This window comes from Lemur catta, chromosome 4 (assembly GCF_020740605.2).
Source record: "Lemur catta isolate mLemCat1 chromosome 4, mLemCat1.pri, whole genome shotgun sequence".
NCBI classification, from domain to species: domain Eukaryota; kingdom Metazoa; phylum Chordata; class Mammalia; order Primates; family Lemuridae; genus Lemur; species Lemur catta.
The window spans coordinates 102,986,702-103,013,009 of NC_059131.1; positions in this window are offsets into that span (position 1 = coordinate 102,986,702).

A 26,308-nucleotide genomic window follows, 5' to 3' on the forward strand; every position below is an offset into this window, starting at 1 on the left:
CAACAGTCTCCCCCTCTGGACAAAGGAAGCAACATACCTAGATTGTTTCACAGCCTAAGAACAGAGTACAAGGCGTGCTATTAGCCAGACTAAAGCTGTAAGAAAAGATCGAACAATAGATACAGATGGGAAGGGCTCAGCGGAAAAATATGGGGAGCACAAAAAAACCAAAAGGAAACCTCGCCCCCAAAGAGAAATACCAGCTCTCTACCAATTGACACAAACCAGATTCAAAATACCAACATGTTACAGGACGAATGTCAGTTATGGATTATAAATAAGCTGAATAATATACAAGAAAAAATAGATAACCAACACAAAGAAACCACAAAAAAAATCCAAGATTTGGAAGAAAAATTCACTACAGAAATTGAAATATTGAAGAAAAACCAAACTGAACTCCTAGAAATGAAGAATTTATTCAGGGAGCTACAGAACACAGTGGAAAGTCTCAAGAGCAGGATAGATCAAACAGAAGAAAGAATCTCAGAGATTGAAGATAACTCTTTCCAATTAAGTCAGTCACAGAGATAGAACAAAGAAATAAGAAAAAAGATCAGAGTCTACAAGAAATGTGGGATTATGTGAAGAAGCCTAACGTGAGAGTTATCGGCATCCCTGAGGGGGAAGAAGATAATAACCAAGGGCTGGATAAGCTATTTGAAGACAAAATAGAGGAAAATATCCCAGGCTTTGCTAAAACTCTAGATATACATGTTCAAGAAGCTCAAAGAACCCCTGGGAGATTCATAGCAAATAGGAAAACACCACGCCACGTAGTCATCAGACTGACCAAAATATCCACTATAGAGACCCTTCTTCGAGCAGTAAGGAGAAAGAAACAAGTAACATTCAAAGGAAAGCCCATTAGAATTACACCAGATTTCTCAACTGAAACCTTACAAGCAAGAAGAGGTTGGGGCCCCATTCTCACTCTTCTGAAATAGAAAAATGCCCAGGCTAGAATCTTGTACCCAGCTAAGCTAAGTTTTCTATATGAAGGAGAAATTAAGACATTCTCAGATAAACAAGGATTGAGGGAATTTACCAAGACAAGACCAGCCCTCCAAGAAGTACTCAAAAGAGAGTTACGCATGGATCAGCACAAGAAAGGCCCATGAATGTAAAACCACTCAAGAGCTAAAGATCAAATTCCAGCCACCACAATGGCTCAAGAGAGAAAACATAGCAATGAAGTTCTACCCAACAAGATGAACAGAAATCTGTCCCACTTATCAGTTCTCTCACTAAATGTCAATGGCCTCAATTCCCCACTCAAGAGACATAGACTGGGCCAATGGATAAAAAAACACAAACCAAGCATCTGCTGTCTTCAGGAAACTCACCTAACCTGCAAAGATCCATTTAGACTGAAAATAAAAGGATGGAAATCGATATTTTAAGCAAATGGTAGCCAAAAGAAAGCCGGTGTGGCAGTTTTAATTTCCAATAACTTAGTTTTTAAACCAACAAAAGTAATGAAAGACAAAGATGGTTACTATATACTGGTGAAAGGCACAATTCAACAAGAAGACATAACCATACTTAATATATATGTACCCAACTTAGGCGCACCCAGATTCATAAAGCAAACTCTACTTGATCTGAACCAAATGATAGACCACAATACTGTAAGAGCTGGAGACTTTAACACCCCACTGACAGTACAGGACAGATCCTCCAAACAGAAAATAAGCAAAGAAAAAATGGACTTAAATAGAATGCTAGAACAAATGGGCCTGACTGACATCTATAGGACATTCTACCCAAAATCCACTGAATATACATTCTTCTCATCAGCTCACAGGACATTCTCTAAGATAGACCATACCCTAGGACATAAAGCATGTCTTAAAAAAGTTAAAAAAATAGAAATCATACCATGCATCTTCTCAGATCACAGTGGAATAAAAGCAATAATGAACCCTAACAGAAACTCTCATTCCTACTCAAAGTCATGGAAGCTAAACAACCTTCTCCTGAATGATTATTCTATAAAGGAAGAATTCAAGTCAGAAATCAAAAGATTCTTTGAATTAAATGACAAAGGAGACACAACTTATCAAAATCTATGGGACACAGCTAAAGCAGTCCTGAGAGGAAAATTCATTTCTATAAATCCCTATATCAAAAAGACAGAAAACTTACAAATAGACAATCTAATGAATAGACTCAAAGAGCTGGAGAAAGAAGAACAGACCGACCTCAAACCCAGCAGAAGGTGAGAAATTATTAAGATCAAATCAGAATTAAATGAAAAGGACAACAAAAGTACCATAAGGGAAATTAATAAAACTAAAAGTTGGTTCTTTGAAAAGATAAACAAAATAGACACCCTACTGGCTAGACTAACCAAGAGCAGAAATGAAAAATCTCTAATAACCTCCATCAGGAACATGAAAGGAGAAATCACAACTGATGCCACAGAGATACACGATATCATCTATGAATTCTACAAAAATCTTTATGCACACAAACTGGAAAATGTGGAGGAAATAGACAATTTCTTAGAAACACATAGCCTTCCCAAACTCAATCAGGAAGAAATAGAATTCCTGAATAGACCAATATCAAGAACTGAAATTGAAACAGCAATAAAAAACCTTCCCAAAAAGAAAAGCCCTGGTCCGGATGGGTTCACACCTAAATTTTACCACACATACAAAGATGAACTGGTGCCCATCCTGCATAAACTATTCTCCAATATCGAGAAGGATGGAATTCTCCCCAACACATTTTACCAAGCCAATATAACATTGATACCAAAACCAGGAAAGGATGCAACAAAAAAAGAAAACTACAGACCAATTTGCCTCATGAGCATAGATGCAAAAATTGTCAATAAAATCCTAGCAAACCATATCCAAGTGCTTATCAAAAAAATAATTCATCATGACCAAGTGGGCTTCATCCCAGAAATGCAGGGGGGGCTTCAACATACGTAAATCTATAAATATAATTCACCACATAAATAGAAGCAAAAATAAAGACCATATGATCCTTTCCATAGATGCAGAAAAAGCATTTTACAAAATTCAACACCTTTTTATGATAAGAAAGCTTAACAAAATAGGCATAAATAGGACCTACCTTAAAACGATACAAGCCATATATGACAAACCCACAGCCAACATCATACTAAATGGGGAAAAATTGAAAGCATTCCCACTTCGAACTGGAACCAGACAAGGCTGACCACTGTCCCCATTACTTTTCAACATAGTATTGGAAGTCCTTGCGAGAGCTATCAGAAGAGAGAGCAGAATCAAGGGAGTTCAAATAGGGAAAGAAAAGATCAAGCTCTCACTCTTCACTGATGATATGATGTTATATCTGGAAAACCCCAAGGATTCAACCAAGAGACTCCTGGGATTGACTAATGAATTCAGTAAGTCTCAGGTTACAAAATCAATACACGCAAATCAGAGGCATTCATATATGCCAATAACAGTCAATCAGAGAACCAAATTAAAGACTCAATACCCCTCAAAATAGCAACAAAGAAAATAAAATATCTAGGAATATATTTAACTAAAGAGGTAAAGGACCTCTATAGGGAGAACTATGAAACACTGAAGAAGGAAATTGCAGAGCATGTAAATAGGTGGAAAACCATACCATGTTCGTGGATTGGAAGAATCAACATTGTTAAAATGTCTCTACTACCCAAAGTAATCTACAGATTCAATGCAATCCTTATTAAATTGCCAACATCATTTTTCACAGATATAGAAAAAAATAATTATGCACTTTGTATGGAATCAGAGAAGACCCCATATAGAAAAAGCAATTTTAAGCAATAAAAACAAAATGGGAGGTATTAATTTGCCAGACTTCAAACTATACTACAAGGCTGTGGTTATTAAAACTGCCTGGTATTGGCACAAGTGCAGGGACACAGACCAGTGGAACAGAACAGAAAATCCAAATATGAAACCATATTCATATAGCCATCTAATCTTTGACAAAATAGACAAAAACATCCTCTGGGGACAAGAATCCCTATTCAATAAATGGTGCTGGGAAAACTGGATAGCCACATGTAGAAGACTGAAACAGGACCAACAGATTTCACCTCTCACAAAAATCAAATCACGGTGGATAATAGATTTAAACCTTAAATGGGAAACGATTAGAATTCTAGAAGAAATTGTAGGAAAGACTCTTACAGACATTGGTCTAGGCAAAGAATTTATGAAGAAAAACCCCAAGGCAATCACAGCAACAACGAAAATAAACGAATGGGACCTGATTAAATTAAAAAGCTTCTGCACAGCCAAAGAAACAGTCACGAAAATAAACAGACAGCCTACAGAATGGGAAAAATTTTCGCATACTACACATCAGATAAAAGACTGATAACAAAAATCTATTTAGAACTCAAAAAATCAGCAAGAAAAAATCAAACAACCCTATCAAAAAATGGGCAAAGGCCTTGAATAGAAATTTTTCAAAAGAAGATATAAGAATGGCTAACAAACATATGAAAAAATGCTCAACATCGCTAATAATCAGGGAAATGCAAATCAAAACCACAAAGAGATATTACTTAATTCCAGTGAGAATGACCTTTATCAAAAAGTCCCAGGACAACACATGTTAGCGTGGATGCGGAGAGACAGGAACACTCATACACTGCTGGTGGGACTGAAAACTAGTGCAACCCCTATGGAAAGCATTATGGAGATACATTAAACAGATTCAAGTAGACCTACCATTTGATCCAGCAATCCCATTATTGGGCATCTACCCAAAGGAACAAAAGCCATTCTATAACAAAGACACCTGTACCCGAATGTTTATAGCAGCACAATTCACAATTGCAAAGATGCGGAAACAACCCAAATGCCCATCAATCCACGAAAGGATTGGTAAACTGTGGTGTATGTATATCATGGAGTATTACTCAGCTATAAGAAATAATGGTGATATGACATCTCTCTGGTTTTCGTGGAGAGAGTTGGAACCCATTATGTTAAGTGAAGTATCCAAAGAATGGAAAAACAAGCATCACATGTACTCACCAGAAAACTGGTTTCCCTGATCGTAACCTAAATGCACATCGGGGAAGGATACCAATTGGATATCAGACTGAGATGGGGGGTGGGGGGAGGGGATGGGTGTATGCCTACATGATGAGTGCGTTGCGCACTGGTCTGAGGAATGGTCATGCTTGAAGGTGCTGACTATGGGAAGTGGGGGTTTGGGGGAGGGGATGGATGTATGACTACATAGTGAGTGCCAGGCACACCGTCTGGAGAATGGAACGCTTGAGGCTCTGACTCGGGGGGATGGGCGGGACATGGACAATGTATATAACCTGAGCTTTTGTACCCCCATGATAAGCTGAAATAAAAAATAAATAAATAAATAAATAAATAAATAGATTTTAAAAAAACCAACGCTGGTTTATATCCAGTATTGCCTTCAATAAATATCTATCGAATGAATGAGTGTTTAACTAGATTAATGGGAATTGGGCATACAGAGTGAATGGAGTCCTTTATAAAGTGCTCCTGAAAATTTTCGATGAGGAAATTAACCAACTGCTGTCTCATTTTCCCTTAAATAACCACACAGAGTGAACACTACATTTGGGTTAGTGAATTTCCTGTCAGTATTCTTTTCTTTTTTGAGACAAAGTCTCACTCTGTTGCCTGGGTTAGTGTGCAGTGGCATCAGCCTAGCTCACAGCAACCTCAAACTCCTGGGCTCAAGTGATCCTCCTGCCTCAGCCTCTTGAGTAGCTGGGACTATAGGCATAGGCCACCACACCCAGCTAATTATTTTTTCTATTTTTTTTTAGTAGAGATGGGGTCTTGCTCTTGCTCAGGCTTGTCTTGAACTTAAGCAATGCTCAAGCAATGCTCCTGCCTCAGCCTCCCAGAGTACTAGGATTACAGGTGTGAGCCACCAGGCCTAGCCCCTGTCAGCATCCTTTTAATGCAAGTATAAATTGTGAGAACCAGCAGAGATATATATTCTTTCTTAATGACAATTTTAGGCATTTGGGTACAATTACATTTCTCATATTGCATTTTCACTTTATGTTATATGTTATCAATATTTTTCTAAAAATTACCCCATCTTACATTACTATTAACATAGTTTTATAAGTCTTAATTTATTTTATGTTGAATACTAATGAAATGTATATGTGCATTAAATGAGAATAATAATTATACACAAAAATTTGAATTACATTTTGTAACAACATATAAATAAGCACACATAACTATGCCTTCTAAGGCACAATAACAAAACCATACAAGATCCTCTGTGAAATATATGATCTTTAAATGGAAGGAGCATGGTATCTTTATTTTGTTTAGCAAAGGTCTAGAGGTGATGTTTGTGCGTACTTGATATTTGAGGGATTTATGAGGAAATATATGGAACAAGCATGGTTTTTAATAAGATGATATAAAACCAACCTGGCTATATAGATTAGTGTATAGAAAGAAAACAAATAAAAGTAAAAAATAAACCCATCCAATAGGTTTTACTAACCGTTTCTTTTGGAATAGTTCAATAATGGTCTCGCTGGTACATATCTATGTATTTTTTGACTTGTTAACACATAGTGTATAAAAGTACTGAATTAAAAATATAAAACATCTAATATTATAAATCTAAGCATATCAGTCTTCCTTTGACCTCAAGAAAGCAAGAATTGTACTTTGATTTTTTACAAATCTTTCTTGAATCCTGTATTTTTATGACTGGTTTAATCTTGATTTTATTTGGGGGGAATGTAGAAAAATGTGTAGATATATAGATTTATACATACACAGATACATATGGGATAGGTTGGCCAATTTTATAGCATCGTCTAAATAAATTCATCACCATTTGTATTAGTATTTATATAAAATGCACCCCATAGTTCCTTAAATCAATTTGCTAGTTGATTGATATAGAAGAAGAAGTGTTCTCAGTTGGAAACAGGATTGGATAATAGTTTTGCTACAGGAAAATATTTTCATCATAGCTTATTCTAATTAAAAAAAAATCCATCATTCACAATACCCTGGCTGCCCCAAGATTAAGAATCAAAAATCAAAATAGAAACTGGAATAATCAGACTTAATTTTCTGTGTAAGCACACACCTTTTATTTTTCACAATACATAAAATAGTATGAGCTATAGTACTACGTGATATGTGGAAGTGTGTTAAAAAAAAAAAAAACCTTGGAAATAGCAATCTGCTTCAAATTTGGTGAATTGTTAGAAAGTATATCATGATACCAAAATTAGAGTAATTAGCTCACCTCACTGTAGCTACTGAGTACAGTTTAAAGTGTCTCTGATGAGATGATAGATTTTTTTTTCCAACATTCCCTTAATTGTAGGAGACAAATTCATTTACTGTCTTCTCCATCTTATTTTTATAGCATCAAGGCTGAGACTTCAGTGGTTCTTACATTTTTTTATTTCCTGCTACATGCCCTATCATTGCCCTTCCATTACTGCTGAGATTCTTTATCACTATTTAGAGTTCTCCCTAGGACATTTCCTTTTTAAGCAGTACAGAATCTGCTGGTCAATGTTCTTTTCAATTTGCAACCTCTGAGATATTCACAAAAACTGCTAATTAAAAGCAGTTGAAAATAGCCTGACTCACAGATGCAGCTGGATTGAGCTGAGTAGGAGGGTAGCTTAGATATCGTTTGCTAACATCTTAATTTACTTTTAATGGAGAAAGTAAAATCTTTTGTTTAATTTACATTTGTTTTCTTTTTAAATTATTTGTTTTACCAAACTTCCACTTTTTTTAGAACTAAACCTTGTACAACTATGTAAAAAATTGTATGTTGTTTAATGTTACTACATTCTTGAATTTTACACAGATGAATTGCTTTAGTAAATACAGCTTGGGAATCTTCAAGGATCCAAGTCATTGTCTGTTATAAAAGCAATACTAATGTAAACTCTATAAGAATGTTAAGGAAAATTAACTGAGTAGGGCTATTCATTTATCACATAACTGTCCCTTGTTAATAGAATATGACAAGATTATAATCGAAACAAAAAGTTTTAATCTTCCATGCCTTCTTTTCCATGGTAATATTAAAATGAATGAGACTTTAATTCTAAGTAACAATCATACAATTTTAAATAACTGTTAAATTTGTACTGTGGACTAAAATATATATAACAAAATTATAAGAGAACTATTCATCATACTGGCTAGATATATGTTTTTAAATATGAACAATCTTAGGTTATACTTGATTTTTCCTCTTGAATATTACATGAATTCATATGGCACTTTACTCTTTATAAGTCATATTCATTGAATTTATCTCATCTTACCATATTTATTTATATATAATTTCAGCTCTCAAACTTGTAGGAGTGCCTGTTTCTAATATCTGTGGCTTAAGATACTTTATAAAGAGAGCATAATAAATTGGATTGAAAAAAAATCTTATATGTTTATCCAGTTTCATCTTGGGAGTCTATACTGGGAATGTTTCCAATGGAGATGTTGGGAAGGCTCAGTGGTTATCCAAATAGATCAAATCATAAGGTCATATTTCCTTTCATAAATTCACTCTTATGAATTTTGTCCTAAATCCTGATCTTAGGATCTCAATCTCTTCAGTATCACAGACTGGATTGAAAAAAAGAAAGCCTAGTTATATTCATAAAATTCCTGACACACCAATGTGAAACCCAGATTACCAACTAAGTTAACTCAAAATAAATTTATTTTAAAAGTAACTAAAGAACTGAATTGCCTATGAACCTGTCAAATATATTTTTTCCTTTGAGTAAGTGGCATGTTAAATAAAATTATCAAAATGCTTTTTATTAAGCATATTACTAGTATTAGCAAAGGGGGGTTATAGATATTGTTAAAGGTTTGGTCTCTGTGATACAGATGAGTCATGATTTAGATAGTTCAATTTTTGATCAATGTCATATTTGAGAAGCAGATTTCAACAAAAATACCCCAACATTGTCAATCATTAAAAAAATCTTTATTTGTTTTCAGACCATTATACTGGGGAACATATAGCTTATAGCAATATTTCTAAACATTTTTTAAAAAGATTCTGCTGATGATTTCAGACTTTTAGACTCCAAAAATGTTGGAGGATCAAGAGGTTATGTACTCCCCAGGGTGCAGTGTTGTGGGGCACAGAAATCCCTGAGAAATAGTTTCAGTTCTGTTCTCACTGCTTTTTATTATTAATTTTGTGGTATTGATTTTACCACTAGTGCTGCCGATGATGATGATAAAGTGATGCTGATTATTTTCATAATGATAATAATGCTGAAAACCCACCACCCTAGCTCTTATCCCTCTGCGTCCCTTCCTGCTCTGTTCATGCATGTGTATCGTTACCACTCTACCTGTTTCCTTCCAGGTTTTTTGTCTATGTGTGCTATTATTTCTCTACTTGCTTTCCTTGCTAGTTTTTCATGTATTTGTACATGCAAACATATATTAACACATACAAACATACACACCTATGACTATAGAGACTTAAGATTTTTTTTTTTTACTGCCAGTTTCACTTCAGAAAACTCAGGGTCTGGAGGTTAAAAAATTACCAAATTTCACTATTAGTCAAAAACAGTTCCAGAATTCAAATCCTGACCATCTTTCCATAAATGTAAGGTTCTTAACCACCATAATATCCACATATTCTTATCTATTGTCTTTATCTACTCAGCTTCCTGACCTTGCAGTCAATTAAATTGTATAGATTAAATTATCTAAACACTAACTATGCTGTCACCCTTTGTTGAACTCTGAGTAGTGCTGTGTATAGGTAGGCAGGCATCCCACTGACTTAGCAACACCACCAAATGATTGATACCCCTGCTCTGAATTTTTATTGTACCTATGTTTTGTTGTCTTCTCTGCACCACTCTTTTTGGGCCCAGGGGCACTTACCCCAAACTATATTTAAAGTGGTTATGTCCCAGATATTTATGTCTGGATCTTCCTCAAAACTTTCACTTAATGTGTCTGTATCAGTCAGGATCCAATCGAGAGAGAAACAACAGGGTAATTTAAACAGGAATATTATATATATATAACATATATAGATATAAACTATAATATGGGATAAAAGCAATAAAGAAAAGGGGATAAAAAGTAAAGAGAACATTATGGAATAAATGAATAGAACATGTAACGAGCAGCCACTGCCCTAGGGCAGTAAAGCAGTGGTCCCCAACATTTTTGGCAACAGGGACCTGTTTCATGGAAGACAATTTTTCCAGAGACCACAGCAGGGGATGTAGAGGATGGATTTAGGATGATTCCAGTGCATTACATTTATTGTGCATTTTAATTCTACTATTATTACATTGTAATGTATAATGAAATAATTATACCACTCATCATAATGCAGAATCGGTGGGAACCCTGAGCACTGATCAGGCAGTGATGCGAGCGATGGGGAGCGGCTGTGAATCCAGATGAAGCTTCGCTTACCAGCTCCTCCCCTCCTGCCATGCAGCCTAGTTCCTAACAGGCCACGGACCAGTGCTGGTCATCAATCATTGAGCACAGCTACTATATATACATTTCATAAGTTATAAAACAACAAATGAATTTTTAAAAAATACTGATTGAAAATATCAGAAAGCAGCTAAATACCAGAACTTGAGGGGAAAAGACCACAAAGAAATGTATCAAGATTACATTCAAAGCAGCCTTCTCTCCCCACCCCCACCCCCAGCCCAGTGATTTGCTGACTTTATCTTCATGTTGTAGAGGCTGACCAGAGTGCAGCCTAGAGTTTGTGTTGTCTCCACTGAGCTGGGACAACAGATGTTGGAGTCCATGGATACCATGGTATCTAGGAATGAAGAGGCCAGAATGGCAGAGAAATAGAATTTGGAAGTTGATCCAGGCTTTCAGTATACAATTCCTCTAAGAGACATTTATCAATTTTTAGGTTGTACCGGCCCAGAGCAAAAGGTCAAAACAACAAAGCAAAAAGCAGCAGCTTGGGGAGCTGGGGCAAAAATTGATACAAGTAAAAGCCTAAGAAGGAGATCAGGCTCCACGATCACCCCAGGTTTACAGTTAATTGTACTAAAGAGGTATGTCCAACGAGAAAGGATAAATAAGAAATAGAGGAACCTTTACAAAAGTTAAAATAAAACTTAAAGTATTCATAGTCATCATCAGAGCATGGTGTTTTGTATATCTGCTATCTGCCTGTAGGATAAAAAACAATCTTTGAAGGTTGATAATACTATTCAGAGACTTTATAACTTTTCACATAAAGTATGCAAAATTTTATTAAGAACACCAGAAAACAGGACTAAATGAAGAAGAAAAAAAAAGACATAGAAATATCCAAATATAAACTACATAAAAAAGAGTATTACTAAATCATAAGAAAATAATCTCTTCTCAGCCTCTACAACAAGAAATACATGATTTTTTTAAAAATAGAAGTTCTAGAAATGTAAAATGCCAAGTCACTTGAATTACTTTGAGGAACTCCAATGCAAGGAAAAATGACAGGGTTTTAAATAAATTATATTTGAATAACTGTACCATATGGAAAAAAAAAGATCACTTCTAATTCATATCACGTACAGAATCAGTTCTAGATGGATTATAAACCAAAACCAAAATATAAAAGGTGGAACAGTAAACTTTCTATAATTTTACATACAGATGACATTTGGATAGGTTAATATTTCCTCAGCAGTATACAATAATTACTTCCTATGAAGAAAAACACTGATAAATTGGATTTTATTAAAATTAAGACAATTTCTTTCATCAAAAAAAAATTTTGTAAGAATAAATGGAAATCTACAGATTAGGGCAAGATATTTGCAATGCAGATAGTCCAGTAAGGACTCATATAAAAATATACAATGAATGTCACCAAAGAAAAGTACAAGAACATTTAAAGGAGCATTAATCATCGCGTCTGAAACTAGAAATAGTCAACATTATCACAATATTAAAATGATGAATAAAGTGGGATGAACAAATAAATTAGGAATTATTCCCACAATTGAATATTATACAGCAATAAGAATTATTAATACAAACTACAACTATGTACAACTCCACAGAAGAATCTCACAGACATGTTTGTTGTTTAGTTTTAAAAATCTATAAATAGAACAGTGCACACTGATGGTATTTGAAAACAGGCAGAGCCTATTATGATGATAGACATTAAAATAGTGATTCTATGGCCGGGCGTGGTGGCTCACGCGTGTAATCCTAGCCCTCTGGGAGGCCGAGGCAGGTGGATCGCTCGAGGTCAGGAGTTCGAGACCAGCCTGAGCAAGAGCGAGACCCCGTCTCTACTAAAAATAGAAATAAATTATCTGGCCAACTAAAAATATATATATAGAAAAAATTAGCCAGGCATGGTGGCGCATGCCTGTAGTCCCAGCTACTTGGGAGGCTGAGGCAGTAGGATCGCTTAAGCCCAGGAGTTTGAGGTTGCTGTGAGCTAGGCTGACACCACGGCACTCACTGTAGCCCGGGCAACCAGAGTGAGACTCTGTCTCAAAAAAAATAAATAAATAAATAAAAATAAAAAAAATAAATAAAATAGTGATTCTATTTCTAGGAGGACTAGTGACTGAATAGATGCATTAGGGATGATTCTGGAGATGTAATATTCTATAACTTGATGTATTTAATAGTTCCACAAGAATGTTCACTTTTTTAAATGCAAGAATTCAATGCTTATAATTTATTTTAATGTATGTTATATTTCAATTAAAAAGCTAAAGATAAATATTGTTTAACACATTAGTGTCTTACCTCATTTATTAAGAATAGGTTGAAATTAAATACCAGAAAGAGTATACAAATTTTTGTGTTTTGCAATAAATTTGATAGTTAAACTCTTTCAGTATCTTTGGTTACATTTATGGTAGATTGAAAATCACCGTATTCCCAGGTGACGACTTCTCAGAATATTTACTGTGTTTTCTTATTTAATCCATCTAAAGTTTTGTGTCTGAAAAAAAATCATGTCTGGGAAAATTTTTAAAATACCCATATGAGTATTTAATTCCTCTATGAAAATCCATTATTTAAGGTTAAATTGAAAGAAAATAGAGATTTTGTAAGAGAAATTATTCTTAGTGTTTTCACATTCAGTATTTTATGTTGCCAGGAATTTTATTTTCAAATAATTGGATTCTCCATTTCTTTCTTCTTAAAAATGTATATGCTATGTTAAAGTTATAATGGAATTTGAAAATCACTAATATCAGAGGACAAGTTATAGTTAAAGACTGAGAGGAATTGCAGTATAATGTGTCACATTAAAAACAAGAAAAACTTGACTAATATTTTCTATTTTCCCTAATTAACTCCCTCTTAAAATGTAAATAAAGAGCTCCTACTCTGTATTGATAGTTATGTACAGATCCTCAGGCTTTATTAGCTGAGCTTGGACTTCTTGTTATTTATTTCTTTTGTTACTTACCAAGTGGTAAATAAAAGGTATATCCCATATAACTGTCCCTCAAGGTCACAGAAAAATTTGAGATGGCCCTTTTCCTAATTTGAAGGCCACATTTTCTACTTACTAGTTTCTTGACAAGGACAATTGCCAGAAACAGGCTTTGCCAAAAATTCTGTTTGGAGTCTAATCTAATATATAGTAGAATAGTCAGTTGAGGTTTCAAATTTATATGCTATGGTGTGTGAGCACATTTTTAGCTGGTGTTATTATTTGCTATCTATTAATTAAATTTGTAAAATGTTAATTTTCATCTAAATATAATGCTTTATATTTTTATAGGACACTCTTTTGAAAAGTAGGTATAGAAATTAAGCATTTGAAGGGAAATGAAAGAAAATTAGACTGTTCTGTTGATGTTGATTGGTATCGTGTAGTTGCTTCCAGGTTGAGCTCATACTTTACAGGAATTCCTAATGTTTGCAAATAATACTGGCTTATTCTTACTATGTGCTGGGCATTTTGCATATTAACTCCTATGTGGAGCTATCTAGGGTCCAGTCATTCTGGGTATCATAGAAAGTCAGTCTATCAGCTGTATCATTATCTCATCAGTTACCTGAAATTGTTCACAGGAAACCTGCCAGCTTGTCAAAGTTCACAGCACCACTTGTTAGCATTGGTATCAGATGTAGGTGTGTGTCACTTACAGCACATTCTTTGTTAAACTGTAACAGTGATGATAGTGTTTGTTTCACACTCAACTTTTCTCCCTGTTTGTTGTGATAAATGTCAATCTGGTGAGAGAAGAGAAACACATTGAAAGAGTGATTTTCTTAAATAATGGACTAGACATTCCCTCAATCAACTGGAAAATGTTCTAACAAAGGGAATGCTAAACTTAAAGGATTTCTCATTTATGGTTTTGTTTTTGCTTAAGCTCTATCCAAATAACAGGCACATTATGTAATCACAATCATTTAAATTCAAATGAAAGTCCTTTAGAAAATTTTTGTGTTATCCATTTTTGTTGTGCTAAAATCAACATATTAAAGTTTAATTATTCTAAAATTAATTAAGAAAAACAATTATCACAATATATATTTTTCTTTTTCCAATTAGAGATGAATTCTGTAGTAGTCCACATGCCATAGGTTTCGAAGACATTTCCTAATTGCTTTACAGGTTTAACCCAAGGTGTTGATTTTAACACATACATAGTACATGGATTCCTTAGTAACTAAAAGAGATCAGCACAAATGTTATTATGAATAATTTGCTAGTTCCAGTTGGAAGGCATTTGAAAATGTCAATTATTAGCTTATTTGTTATTTTTTTTGCTCACATTTTTTCCCTTTAGGCTCCCCTCAATATAAATATGTTTTATGTGTAGAAATTAAAATCAATGAAAAAACATTTATATTAAAATGATTATCCTCCCCAAATTAATCTGAAATTCAATGGAATTAAAAAATTTTTAAATGTGATATTATTAGACTTTGACAAGCTAATTACATATTGAAGAATATATATATATACATATATATACACACACACACATATATATATACATATATGTATACAAAAATGTCCAACATATATGAAGGTAACATAGCAAAATTTAAAGCTATAAGTATCCAGAGAGTAGTCTATGAAGCAAGTAAGGGAATATGATTGTGGGTAGAATGAAGCAAGTGCTGTCTGTCATATTTTATATGTTTTTGTGTCAGCATTTCTTTTTTGCAATGAGAATGTATGTGGATATTATTTATGTACTTTTGAAAATTAAAAAAAAAATCCTATTTGCCAACATTTCTGACAGCTTGCTCTATGCTAGGAATTGTTCTAGGTGTTTGCTTAGGTATTGACTTTTTGAATTCTCACAATCTTATTGCACCTATGTTTCCGAACACAAAATTGATGCTAGAAAAATGAACTGCCCGAGATTGACTGCATGGAAGCCTCCGAGCTGGGATGTGAATCAGGTGGGGCTGGCTCCACGTGCTCCCTGTTAACCACTGCACAACACTGCTGCTCTACACAGAGATTCCTGGGCTGTGAAGGCCCTATATGTAGTATGTGTTACGAATATAATTCAAAGATAATTAAACCAAATTACAGAAAACGCACATGAGTATGTTAAGTTTTCAACAAAACATGGAGATGCGTGCGCGCGCGCGCACACACACACACACACACACACACACACACGGAGATGATTTCCAGGGAATCTAGAGGAATTCAAAATAATCTAATATATAATAAACTTCTAATAATGTGTATTGGTTCGCTATTGCTGTCTAACAAATTGCCACAGACACTTAGTGGCTTAAAATAACACCCATTGTATTAGCTCACAGTTCCGTAGGTCAGAGGCTTGGACTGGCACGACTAGGTTCTCTGCTCAGGTTCTCACAAAGCAGGGCTGCTATATCGCCATCTTGTGGTATCAACCAAGCTGAGTTCTCATTTGGAGGTTTGGGGAAGGAATATGCTTGAATTGAAAATTCATTCGTATTGTTGGCAGAACTCATTTCCTTATAGTGGTAAGACTAAGGTCCCCATTTTCCTGCTGTCAGCTGGGGCCCTCTGCTCCTAGGGGCCACTCAGCGTCCTTGCCTCATTTTATCTTCACATCTGACAGTGGAGAATTTCCTATGGCTCAAATCTAGCTCTTTCTTTGATTGCTAAACCCAGCTTTAAAAGGCTTATGTAATTGTATCTGGCTCACCCCACTATGCTATCTCTCTTAAGGTCAACTGATTTGGTATCTTCTTTTTTTTTTTGCTATTTCTTTTTTTTCCCCAGCATATTATGGGGGTATAAATATTATGGAGGTATAAAAGTTTAGGTTATGTATATTGCCCTTGTCCCCTCTCCCCATTCAGAGCTTCAAGCGTGTCCATCCCCTAGACTGTGCGCATCACACTCATTATGTTTGTATATACCCATCCCCTCCCCCCCCACATCTACACAACACCTGATTAATGTTATTCCTAAATGTGCTCTTAGGTGATGATCAGTGAAACCAATTTGATGGTGAGTACATGTGGTGCTTATTTTTCCATTCTTGGGATACTTCACTTAGTAAAATAGGTTCCAGCTGTATCCAGGAAAATACAAGAGGTGCTATATCACCATTGTTTCTTATAGCTGAGTAGTACTCCATGGTATACGAATACCACATTTTATTAATCCACTCATGTATTGATGGGCACTTGGGCTGTTTCCACATCTTTGTGATTGTGAATTGTGCTGCTATAAATATTCTAGTGCAGACGTCTTTGTTATAGAATAACTTTTGTTCTTTTGGGTAGATGCCCAATAATAGGATTGCTGGATCAAATGGTAGGTCTACTTGTATCTGTTTAAGGTATCTCCGTATTACTTTCCACAGAGGTTGCACTAGTTTGCAGTCCCACCAGCAGTGTATGAGTGTTTCTGTCTCTCCACATCCACACCAACATTTATTGTTTTGGGAGTTTTTGATAAAGGCCATTCTCACTGGAGATAAGTGATATCTCATTGTGGTTTTGATTTGCATTTACCTGAAGATTAGGGATGTTGAACTTTTTTTTATATGTTTGTTGGCCATTCTTCTGTCTTCTTTTGAAAAATTTCTATTCATTTCCTTTGCCCACTTTTTGATAGGGTTGTTTGATTTTTTCTTGCTGATTTTCCTGAGTTCTAAATGGATTCTTGTTATCAGTCCTTTATCAGATGTGTAGCCTGTGAAATTTTTTTCCCATTCTCTAGGTCTTTTTGCTCTCATGTCAGTTTCTCTGGCTGTGCAGAAGCTTTTTAATTGAATCAGGTCCAATTTATTTTTGTTGTTGCTGTGATTGCCTTAGGGGTCTTCTTCATAAATTCTTTGCCTAGGCCATTGTCTATAAGAGTCTTTCCCACATTTTCTTCTAGAATTCTAATAGTTTCACACCTAAGGTTTAAGTCTGTTATCCACCATGATTTCATTTTTATGAGAGGTGAAAGCTGTGGGTCCTGTTTCAGTCTTCTACACATGGCTATCCAGTTTTCCCAGCACCATTTATTGAATAAGGATTCTTTTCCCCAGTGTATGGTTTTGTCTTCTTTGTCAAAGATTAGATGGCTATATGAGGATGGTTTTATATCTGGATTCTCAGTTCTGTTCCACTGGTCTTTGTCCCTGTTCTTGTGGCAATACCAAGCTGATTTAATAACCACAGCCTTGTAGTATAGTTTGATGTCTGGTAAATTAATACCTCCCATTTTGTTCTTATTGCCTAATTGCTTTTGCTGAACAGGGTCTTCTCTGGTTCCATACAAAGCGTAAAATTATTTTTTCTATATCTGTGAAAAATGATGTTGGTAATGTAATAGAGATTGCATTGAATCTGTAGATCACTTTGGGTAGTATAGACATTTTAATAATGTTGATTCTTCTGATCCACGAGCATGGTATGGTTTTCCACCTGTTTACATGCTCTGCTATTTCCTTCCTCAGTATTTCATAACTCTCCCTGTAGAGGTCTTTTACCTCCTTAGTTAAATATATTGCTAGTATTTTATTTTCTTTGTTGCTATCATGAAGGGTATTGAGTCTTTGATTTGGTTCTCAGTTTGACTGTTATTGGCATATATGAATGGCTCTAATTTGTGTGTATTGATTTTGTATCCTGAGACTTTACTGAATTCATTTATCATTTCCAGGAGTCTCTTGGTTGAATCCTTGGGGGTTTCTAGATATAATATCATATCATCAAAAAAGAGTGAGAGTTTGATCTCTTCTGCCCCCATTTGGACACCCTTGATTCTGTTCTCTGGCCTGATTGCTCTTACAAGGACTTCCAGCACTATGTTGATTAGCAGTGGGGACAGTGGGCAACCTTGTCTGGTTCCAGTTCTAAATGGGAATGCTTTCCATTTTTCCCCATTCAGTATGATGTTGGCTGTCAGTTTGTCATATATGGCTTATATCATTTTTAGGTAGGCCCTGTCTATGCCTATTTTGTTAAGCGTTCTTATCATAAAAGGGTGTTGAATTTTGTCAAATGCTTTTTCTGCATCTATGGAGGGGATCATATGGTCTTTGTTTTTGTTTCTATTTATGTGGTGTATTACATTTATAGATTTGCATATGTTGAACCATCCCTGCATCACTGGGATGAAGCCCACTTGGTCATGATGGATTATTTTCTTGATAAGTACCTGGATTCGATTTGCTAGGATTTTATTGAGAATTTTTGCATCTGTATTCATAAGGGATATTGGTCTGTAGTTTTCTTTTTTTGTTGGGTCCTTTCCTGGTTTTGGTATCAGAGATATGTTGGCTTCATAAAATGTGTTGGTATTTCTCAATGTTGTGGAATAACTTTTGTAGGATAGGCACCAGTTCTTTGTAGGTGTGGCAAAATTCGGGTGTGAAACCATCTGGTCCTGGGCTTTTCTTTTTGGGGAGGTTTCTCATTGTTGTTTCGATTTCAGTTCTTGATATTGGTCTGTTCAGGAATTCTATTTCTTCCTGGTAGCCAAGGGAGGCTGTGTGTTTCTAAAAATTTGTCCATTTTCTCCACTTTTTCCAATTTGTGTGCATAAAGGTTTTTGTAGAATTCATAGATGATACCTTATATCTCTGTAGCATCAGTTGTAATTTCTCCTTTCATGTTCCTGATGGAGGTTATTAGAGATCTTTTTTTTCTGCTCATAGTCTAGCTGAAAGCATGTCAATTTTGTTTATCTTTTCAAAGACCCAACTTTTTGTTTTATTAATCTCCCATATAGTTTTCCTGTTGTCCATTTCATTTAGTTCTGATTTGATTATTAATTTCACTCCTTCTGCTGGTTTTGGGGTTGGTTTGTTCTTCTTTATCCAGTTCTTTGAGTCTATTCATTAGGTAGTCTGTTTGTAAATTTTCTCTCTTTTGGATATAGGCATTTATGGAAATAAACTTTCCTCTCAGGACTGCTTTAGCTGTGTCCCTCAGATTTTGATAACTTTTGTCTCCTTTGTCATTTAGTTCAAAGAATCGTTTGATTTCCATCTTGATTTCCTTGTTTATAAAATGATAGTTCAGGAGAAGGTTCTTTAGCTTCTATGACTTTGAGTAGAAATGATAATTTCTGTTAGGGTTGATGTCTACTTTTATTCCTCTGTAATCTGAGAAGATGCATGGTATAATTTTTATTTTTTTAAATTTTTTAAGGCATGCTTTGTGTCTTAGGATATGGTCAATCTTAGAGAATGTCCCATGAGCTGATGAGAAGAATATATATTCAGTGGATTTTGGATAGAATGTGGGATCTTAATTATGTCCTCATAAACCATTCACTGCAGTGCCTAAGTTAGTGTGATGATTGATTTAATGTTTCAACTTGACTAAACAACATTGAATATTTCTTTGATCAACTGTTCTAGATGTTTCCATGCATGTGTTTTTCAATTTACAATTGGTAGACTTTAAGTAAAGCAGATTGCCCTCCATAATGTGAATGGGCCTCATTCAATCATTTCAAGGCCTTAAGAGCAAACACTGAGGTTTCTCAAAGAAGGACTTCTTGCCTCAAGACTGGAACATAGAATCCCTCACTGAGTTTTCAGCCTGTTAGCCTGCCCTGCAGATTTTGAACTCAAGATTGTAACATTATATCTTGCATGAATTTCCAGCCTGCTGGCTTACCCTACAGATTTTGGACTGCCAGCCTCCACAATTACATGAGCCAATTCCTTAAAATCTCCCAATCTCTCAATCAATCTGCCTCTCTCTATCTCTTTGTCTTTCATTCTATCTCTCTCTCTCTGTCTCCCCCACTCCTCTCTCAGTTACATTTAATATTTCACTGGATATCTCTTATTAAATTGAATAAAATTACATTAAATATTTAAATAATTAATATTTGCTTCAATAACTGGGAGAAGGTATGTATACATAGGGGAACAGAATTGCAGATCCATCTTAGAATGTTGTGTACCATACACTTATCATCACTGGTGAGTAAGATCAAAGGATGAGAACCTGAAGATTTATTAATATTTGAACTACCAAACTGTTTGGATATTTTACTGTGTTCATGTTTGCTTTTGTAATGATTACTTTTATAAAAATAAAACTACACGTCACTCACCAGCATCTTGGATGACTTGTACAAAACAAAGATAGATTTAAAGTCATTTGGGAAAAAATGGCAGGGGTAATTAAAGGAGACTATATGGAACCAGAGAGTTTTGAAATGGGCCTTGAAAGATGTAAAGGCTTTTGCCAAATAGAAATGGAAAGAGAACTCCCAGTATGAGTTATAGGAAAGTCAGCACACAAAGGTTACCAGAAGTATAGCTATCATAGAGGGAAACGCTACAGTAGTTATTCCATCAACAATAGCATCAGTGACTGCTTCTCCTAATACAAATCACCAGTTTGTTTTTTTCCGCAAATTTATTATCCACTTTTGAGTGGTTAACAATGATAGTGTAAATTTTGGAGTTCCCTATAAGCTAGCATGTATCACTGAAATAGGCCAGACAGCAGGAACTTGATCTTGGCGCTCAAAGCATAGTATGGTCTTCCCAGCTATGTTTCCAGAATATGTACATTCTTCAGACGTAAACAAATTACATAGCCCAAGTTGGCTCCCTTGCTATTTCCTGCTTCCAAGTATAGACCAGGCAATTTTATCTTCCTTCAGTGTCCTTTCTCCCACATGGAAATGTCATTCATCTTCCACAATCCAGTTGTAAGTGACATCATTTTTTATTAACATCATTTTTGTACTTATTTGAGGACAATCATTTCATTATCATTTTATTTCACTTTCTGCAGTAACACTAATATGTAATAAGCTTGGTTCAGTGTATTTCCCTTCCAGCTTGAGCTCATTTTTTCATGGCACTTTGTTATTGCTTCAGTAGCTCCCAGAAAAGTGTTTGGGGGATGTAGTACTATTTAATGCATGAATGCATGATTGATTTAATTGAATTCTGAAACATTATAAGCAGTTTTTACTTAATAAATAAAAAGACTGATTTAAAATAAAAAAAAGTTCAGGTTATTTTACTAAATTATAGATATTCTTTTTCACTCAGTATTAGCAATATTCTATCTCTAAAATTAGTTTGACAAGGAAAAATCAGATAAATTTCCCTATGTTAAAATCAATTTTCAGAGAAATTGTATCCCCTGATACATTAAAAAAACATTGTGGAATACTATATTCCAATTTTTTTTTTTCAATTTCAAGTTTTAGAAAAATGGATTAACCAGTGCTCAGTTCAGTTTTTTTCAGTGCATATTGCTGAGAAAGGAAAAATATTTAAAGATGAGAATTGTTTAACTGGAATTTTTTTAAAATTGAAACTAAAATGATATTGAAATATCAGAATTGTATGCCCACATTTGAAGTAGTTAACCCCAAATATTAAAAAAAGAATTCGGTTTCTCTCAGTGTTTATGAGTAACCATAATTTTGATCAGCTGATTTCTTTTTTCTAACTGCATAATGTAAATATCACTCTCGGAGTTTAAAAGTGATTTTTATACTGAATATTGCAACATTAAACAAAGAAAAATAATGAAAATTTTGATGAAGAAGCTGGCAGATATCAGTTTTTAGAGAATAATATAAAAATGAAATTATTTTTATTTTATTTATTCCAAATGTAAGTATAGGCTATAATTTTAACAACCTAGATGATTAAATTGTATTTTTAAGTTACAAATATCAATAAAACCCAATAATTTTTAAAATCACTGAATTAGATGATTTATTAAATCTGCTATTTAACTTATTTGTTCAGGTACATAATCTTGTACAAGCACTTATTACATCTAAAAATCACTGAAAGCCACTTGAAATTGCTGCCAACATTAAGTGGCAGCTGTACCCGATTTAAACTTAAGTGAGGCATCAGTTGTATCTCAGTACTTCTACCAGTCAGTCTGCTGTTTGGTGATATTGCAGGGTACATCTGCGTGTACCTGTCCAAGATTCTAGCTTTCAGTATTCTGTAAGTATGCCAAAATGAGAAAAAGATGCCCCTAGGTGCTGTAGCAAAAAGAAAAGTGAGTATCTCCTTTTAATAGTAGAGCAGAAAAATGAATTATTAGAGAAGCTTGAGTGTAGTGTTGGAGTGAAGTGATTAGCTGAAAAATATGTGATCAGAGACCATCACCACATTTAATTAAAAAAGAACAAACACAAGCTATTGAAGTTTTATAGAAATAGTCATGGTTTCAAAAGAATGAAAAACAGATGAACGGTTGGTTCATAATTTGAAAATTGAAGATCTTGACCATCTCATTACTGAAAGGATTTGAAAAATGCAGAAGAAAGAATTTGGCAAACTAAGACAAATTTTGACATATAAAGAAGTAAATATCCATTTAAGACCATGAGTTATTTTGGATATGAAACAAGCTCATATATGTCACACTTTACATTGAATATGAATATGACTATTGAAAAGGTTGGTTATAGAATATAAGAATTGTTATGGTGTAAAATAACTGAAATGATGAAGTAAGAAATCTTCATGAAGTAGCTGACAATTACACACTGAAATGTTTACTTTAATAATGTCAGATGATAGCCATAACCCTGAACAAATTTTCAGTGCTAATCAAACAGCCTTCTACTGGTGCTATACTCCTATAAAATGGATGGATGAACAAAGCAAGCAAGCAATCAATCTATCAATCAAAAACAATTACATGGCTAAGAGAGCAACAACAACTTGTATGTGTGCTAAGACCAACCTGACTGCTCTTGGCCATAGGCCCGTGAAAGATAAGGTGGCAATAATTGAAAAATGTCAACACCTGAGATATATGAAACATTCAAACAACTTTTGTGTGTATCATTATGCGTGGCAGAAAGCATGAGAAGCTAGGGAAATAACTTTTTAGCTGGATCAATAACTACTCTTCAACAGCACAAGCTCACTGTAGGCATGTCAGACTGAACTTCACAAAAAAATAGTTTTCAAAATTTATTTTTCTCCAAAATATGACATCTGTGAAGCAGCTGTGTGACCAAGAATATTTATGTTAAAGGAGAGTGTCTATAATAAACATGTTCTTGAAACTGCTATTTGCTGCATTTAGCATAAGGTTGAAATTTGATTTTGGAAATACCACTTGTGCAGGTGGTAATGAGACTTGGACTACAATATGTTTAAGAGTAAATCTGAGTTAAAAACCTTAAAGGAGTTTTCCATACTGAGATAATATCAAAATTTATTATTTCTACCAAAAGTTTGTTACCCAAACATTCACTTAAATTTGAAGATGCTGCAAAAAATAATTTTGGAAATTGATAACTTTATACTGAATTGAAGTTAAATATATAAAATAACCATGAAATAGATAGGAGTGAGTGACAATGATGATATTGATGGTGTTGGAAGTGTTGGAAACAATGTTAAAAAATATTACCATAGACATTATGGTGAAATGTGATCATCTGAACTTGACCAAGATCCACTTACTAGTGCTCAACTGGAGAGGCTTCTTAGACAAAATAGATGTTGAAAGAGTCAGATGATACTGGAGGAATCTACCCAAGGCAGTCTATCATTTGAAGAATATTTTTCAGGCCTGAGATGTCAACTTTAATTTAGTGTGTACTATAATGCAAGAGTATATCTATGTACTGTCTTCTTCAAGACCTTCAATCAAAATGATATAGTAAACATTCATTTCATTTCATTGTTTATGCATAGAATTTAGTTTAATTTTATTTTTTCATTTTTTTTGTACTTAGGGATAAGAATATTTGCCAACTTTATCTTGCTATTTTCTTTGGGAAGTTATTAAAATATAAAAGTGATAAATAAAATCTATCATTATTTATAGTTTTTTAAATCACATTGAGTATGAATATTCATAGCTTCACTTAAGAAGAGTTTAAGTAAGTAACTATGAAGTATTGCCTTAAAACGGGGATATATTGTAAATGCTTTTGGTCCAAAGGCTCTTAGATAAAAGAACGCAGATCTGTTTTAGCTACCTGGGCCCAAAAGGCTTAAGAATGTGACATTATGAGAGTAAAAGTTATCTCAACTGGAGAGTTTGACAATTTTTTTTTAAATTTCAGGATATAATGAGGATACAAATATTTTGGTTACATTTTAGGACTTTGCCTCACCCAGGCGAGGATTAGAGGCATGCCCTTCCCCTCTACAATGCTCATTGTGTCCATTAGTTGTGAGTTTGCCCACCCCAGCCCCATAATCCCTGGAGAATATTACTACCGTGTGAGCACCATAGTATTGATCGGTCAGTGCCAATTTGATGGCGAGTATATGTGGGGCCTATTCTTCCAAACTTGTGATACCTCACTTTGGAGGATGGGCTCGAGCTCTATCCAGGAAAATAAAAGAGGTGCTAGATCACTGTCATTTCTTATAATTGAGTAATATTCCATTGTATACATATACCAAATTTTAATAATCCACTCATGAATTGACAGGCACTTGGGTTGTTTCCACATCCTTGCAATAGTGAATTGTGTTGCCATAAACATTCGGGTGCAGATGTCTTTGTTATAGAATGTCTTTTGCTCTTTGGGGTAGATGCGTAATAGTGCTATTGCTGGATCAAATGGTATTTCTATTTTTAGCTCTTTGAGGTATATCCAGATTCTTTTCCACAGAGGTTGCACCAATTTGCATTCCCACCAGCAGTGTAAGAGTATTCCTGTCTCTCCACATCCTCACCAGCATTTGTTGTTTTGGGGTTTTTTGAAAGAGGCCAATCTCACCGGAGTTAGGTGATATCTCATTGTGGTTTTGATTTTTTTTTTTTTTTTTGTTAACAAAAATGTATTTATTTATTTATTTTTTATTTCAGCATATTATGGAGGTATGAAAGTTTAGGTTACATATATTGCCCATGCCTCCCCTCCCCCTCCACAAATCAGAGCTTCAAGTGTGACCATCCCCTAGACAGTGCACATCACACTCATTATGTATGTATACACCCATCCCCCCACCCCACATTTTCCCGACACCCAATTAATGTCATTCCTAAATGTGCTCTTAGAAGATGATTAGTGAAACCAATCTGATGGTGAGTACATGTGGTGCTTATTTTTCCATTCTTGGGATACTTCACTTAGTAGAATGGGTTCTAGCTCTATCCCTGAAAATACAAGAAGTGGTATATCACCATTGTTTCTTATAGCTGAGTAGTACCCCATGGCATACATATACCACATTTTATTAATCCACTCATGTATTGATGGGCACTTGGGTTGTTTCCACATGTTTGTAATTGTGAATTGTGGTTTTGATTTGCATTTCTCTAATGATTAGAGATGCTGAGCATTTTTTTTTATATGTTTGCTGGCCATTATTCTGTCTTCTTTTGAAAAGTTTGTGTTCATTTTCTTTTCCCATTTATTGATGGAGTTGTTCGATTTTTTCTTGTTGACTTTTTTAAGTTCTAGATAGATTCTTGTTATCAGCCCTTTATTGGATGTGTAGAGAGCAAATATTTTCTCCCATTCTGTAGGCTGTCTATTTGCTCTAATTATAGTTTCCTTGGCTGTGCAAAAGCTTTTTAATTTGATCAGCTCTCATTTGTTTATTTTTGTTGCTGCTGTGATTGCTTTGGGGGTCTTCTTCAAAAATACTTTGTCTAGGCCAATGTCTGAAAGCATCTTCTCAACATCTTCTTCTAGAATTCTTAAGGTTTCATGACTTAGGTTTAAGTCTATTATCCATCTTGAATTGATTTTTGTGAGAGGTGAGAAGTGGGGATCCAGTTTCAATCGTCTGCATGTAGCTATCCAGTTTTCCCAGCATCATTTATTGAAAAGAGATTCTTTACCCCAGTGTATATTTTTGTCTGCTTTTGACAAATTTTTTTAAAACATGGACTTGCAGTGTTAAGGTAGAGTTAACAATCTGATCAAC